Source organism: Muntiacus reevesi, chromosome X (assembly GCF_963930625.1).
Source record: "Muntiacus reevesi chromosome X, mMunRee1.1, whole genome shotgun sequence".
NCBI classification, from domain to species: domain Eukaryota; kingdom Metazoa; phylum Chordata; class Mammalia; order Artiodactyla; family Cervidae; genus Muntiacus; species Muntiacus reevesi.
In genome coordinates, this window is record NC_089271.1 from 17,338,121 (window position 1) to 17,342,116 (window position 3,996).

A 3,996-nucleotide genomic window follows, 5' to 3' on the forward strand; every position below is an offset into this window, starting at 1 on the left:
GTGCTTCAGGATTTGATTAAATTCTTGGAAATCATTTTCTGCCTCCTGCTGGTTGTGGAAGCATCTCCCCCACAAAAAGTTGTCAAGATGCCTGAAGAAGTGGTGGGCGGTTGGCAAGAGGTCAGGTGAATATGGCGGATGAAGCAAAACTTTTGCACCAACATAGTATCACTATTATCAGGATTTCTGATGGAACGTGACTGGTGTTTGCCAAAGAACAAAACTTGGTTTTGCTTCAGGGAAGGGGGAAAAGTTGTTTTTTTCTCTTGGGTCTAAAAGACACACACTTTCTCACACACACAAAAATCAAAGTAAGGAAAATTAAATGCTTTTTATTAATGAACTTGCCACACAGAAATTTTGGGTGAGTTAGTCAGAGGCAAAAGTGGCCTCAGGTGAATATTTTCTAGTGGGTAAACATACATGGCCATTTGGTGGAATAGAGATAGGGGCTTTTTGTCTATTTTTAGCCCATTACATCTGCAGCCTCAGCCAGTGCCTGCACAACTGTGTTCAGTGGAAAGTCTCTTTGTGCCGAATCCAAAGCTTCAGAAGAAGCAATTAAATGTTCCTGAGCAGTAAACATGGAAAAGTGGAAAAGCAACTTTCTTCTTACAGATCATTTGAATAAAACTTGGTGTCAAAGATGACTGAAGAGAAACTTTCCCGATGATGCTGTGGGTGTGAACATTTTCATAGAGATTTTCCCTAAAAACAGTTTTGGACAATAGCTGCCAAACCTGGCCCAGATATTTCACATCAGTCTTCTGAGATGGTATCTTCACTGAGGTCAGCAGAAACTCTAGCTGAATGTTCTTAAATCCTGTACCTCCAAGACCAAATGCAACTTAGGCCTTAGGAATTTTGTAGCACCTTGGCCAGTTCTGTGTGGCTGGTAAGCTTAGCTGCCAAAAAAATGCTTTTAAATCATTTGTATGTAACAACTAGATTAAAATTTGTCCTTTGAGGTCTGCTTCCAGTTGGCATTTTGGATATCACTTAAATTGACTCTCTGCTTTTGTGCTCATATACTGGGCCATGTGGCCATGGGGCCTATTAAGCTTTTTTTAAAAAAAACAAATTTCATTTTAGTATTGTTAAAACAGTAATAATAAAAAATGAGACTACAAGTATGCAGTGCCAAGTTAATCCAAATAGCAATTCTGATTTAGAATTGATAATGTGTAAGATCCTAATGGTAACTAGCTATTATAAACATATGTTCCATGTCAAGATAAGCTCTCAGCTACAGAAGTCTAAAAATCCTAATACTCCATCTCCTAAGGTATCAGCAAAGAGGAAAGGGATTTTTAATCTGAGAGCAGAGTAGCAACTGAGTTGCTTGTTACCAGGGGAGGAATTTGAGTCGTCACAGCAGGAAGGTTAGAGAAGGACAGCGTGTTACACAGGGTTCTATGGCTTCAGAGAACACTAACTAGTCTAAACTGTATTTTTCAAACTTTTTTCCCCCAGTCCTAAAATTCACCCAGGAGAAAGAGGCTGGTTTAACTGCAAGGAAGAGAAACTTGATCAGCCTGGAGGGCTGCTCCTAGTCGGAGACGTCGAATGGCATCGTGCTGATGACCTCCCCATTCTCATCGAGCATGCTGGTGTAGGCCCAGCGGCGGTTGCGGCGGCACGTGGGCCCGCACTTGGTGGAGTTACACTTGGGGCACGGGTAGAAGCAACCCGGGCAATCTTCATCGAGGCAATCACACAGGTCAGCCTGATTGACGAGGAGCCTGCCCTTTCCATCATACTTCTTGGCTTCGCGCTTTGGAGGAGAAACCTCACTCTTCTTTGACATTGGCTCATTCTTCTGCTGCTGCCTTATTCCAGGATTAAAGTTGGCGATCTGAGGCCCGGGGTTTCGAAATGTCAACCATTTTAACTGCCGGTCCAGCTGTTTCATTTTCTTCTCCTCCATCTCACTGGCTCTCTCAGGAGAACGTTGACGTGCAGGTCTCTCTCGCACGGAACTGCTTTTTTCTGCTTGTTCACTCATTTCTGCTCACCTGGGGACACAAACAAAGTCAGCAACCATTTGTGGTGGCTCATTCAACCATGAGGACGCTGGATCTGGTAAACGTCTTTCCAGAATGGGCCTGTTAAGTTTTCACTTCAAACCTGGATTAAGTGGATAGGAGCAAGTTTCTCAGCACCAACAAATCTTTGGACAAAAGTGCTTTTACCAGATAGTTTTTCCTCCTTTACTTCACCATCTCTTTTTTCTATCACATGTTTAAATAACCATTCATGTTTGCAGAGACTAGTACTTCTCAAACATTAATGTGCATATGAATCATGAAACTTCTTGTTAAAAACTAGATTATGATTCAGTTAGGACTGGGGTGGGGCCAGAGAGTCTATCTTTCTAATGTATGCCCAGATTGTACTGATACTGCTAATTCCAAACCTACTTTGAGTCTCAAGGGCCTAGACCTAAACCAATAGCGATCAGGGGCAAAAATTGCTTTGCTTTAACAGAAATCCAGTTATTCTTCTTAGGTGAGTGGCCCTAGGATAAAAAAACAACAGTTTTTTATGTAAAGATTCTCTTTCTCTCTGCAATGCTCCCCCCCCCAACACCCCCACACAAGGCAAACTCTTGACTTTTCCTCCCGCTAAATTGGTTTGAACAAAGAAAACACAGTTTGGACCACTTCAGATCAATAAACATATTCCCTGTTTCTAATGACTGTAGTAAGTAATGGAAATCGGATAGTCATTTTAGCAATTGCCTTTTCTCTTTAAAACGTCAGCACATTAGCTGTGGTTTATTTCGTTTGAAGTGACCTCCACTTCTCAGGAAACACTCTACAAGCTACTTTAAGGTAATTAATCATATTGAATTAGTGATTGGTTTTTAAAAGGCTTTCTAAAGTCAGTACACTCTCAAGGACTCTCAGTGTCATTTCACCTCTCTCCATGTCTCATTGTCTCCATGGGTATGTCTCGTCCCTCACCACTCCCCTCCATCTCTCTGTTTCTCTCCTAATTGGCCCACGTCCTACAGACTCCACAAACTTCCCAAACTACTAATAATTTAGAGTAGAGAGGCAGAGGACGCCCATTTCTTTAAGGATGGTCTGCCTAGCTTCAAGAAGCAAACTGGCTAAAAGTGAGAGAGACAGAGGATGGGGCATCAGCTGTGAGAAGATCACCATACTAGAGAAAAAATTCCCTTTGCTTCTCATTGGAGAGTTTCAAGCAATTCCAGAAGACTGGCCACACTCTGTTTGATACATACTACTAATTTCACACAACAGGTTCCCTTTTAGGTCTTCCTTGTCACTTGAAGAATGTAGTGTCTACAGAGAGGGAAAAGCAAATGATTCCTCTAAGTCTCTCTCTTCAATTGGATTTATTTGCCAGGATCTTGTTGACTAAATACCCAGGACAGAAATAATACAGTTTCATAATTTCTATCTAAGTTACTCCAATATCTTGGCAAGTCTAGAACATTTAGTTTTTTCATTACTCTTATTCTTTGAGTTCTAATTTCATGGTTAACTACTCATCTTACTTTTTTGGGGGAAAAAAAAGGGGTAGCAGCTATCTTTGTGCTACATTGCCCTAGGCAGAGGCGCCTCAGGCATCACACTGCCAGGGATCAGACACTAGCACTGTCTTCACCACTGTCTGACTTTAACTTAAGATGACTTCAGTTGCTTCACCTCAGTTTCCTCATCTGAACGTGGGGATAATAAAAGTACCTTCTCTATGGGTATGCCCTAAATTAGGTGCAGTTAGAACTTCAAAGATGATATAAGACCAGGTTTCTGCCCGCAAAGGTTTGGCAATCTCCACTGGAGAGATCAATTATCTGTAGCTCACTGCAAGGACAGGTAATGGTGCTCCAGTTCAGATTCAGAGAACCCTATGGGGGGTGGGGTTCATAATAATCAAATATCAATAGAGGCATCCCTATTTAGAACTAACCTTGATATCATTTTTCTGCGCCACCCCCCTCCCCCGAGTTTAGTGAGTTGCTCA

At 41.8% G+C, this 3,996-nt stretch overlaps 1 pseudogene; it reads right to left on the reverse strand.

Annotated features, from left to right (window-relative positions):
• Positions 1-1,549: 1,549 nt before the first annotated feature.
• Positions 1,550-2,005, reverse strand: LOC136153299 (ARL14 effector protein-like pseudogene; annotated as a pseudogene).
• Positions 2,006-3,996: the final 1,991 nt, after the last annotated feature.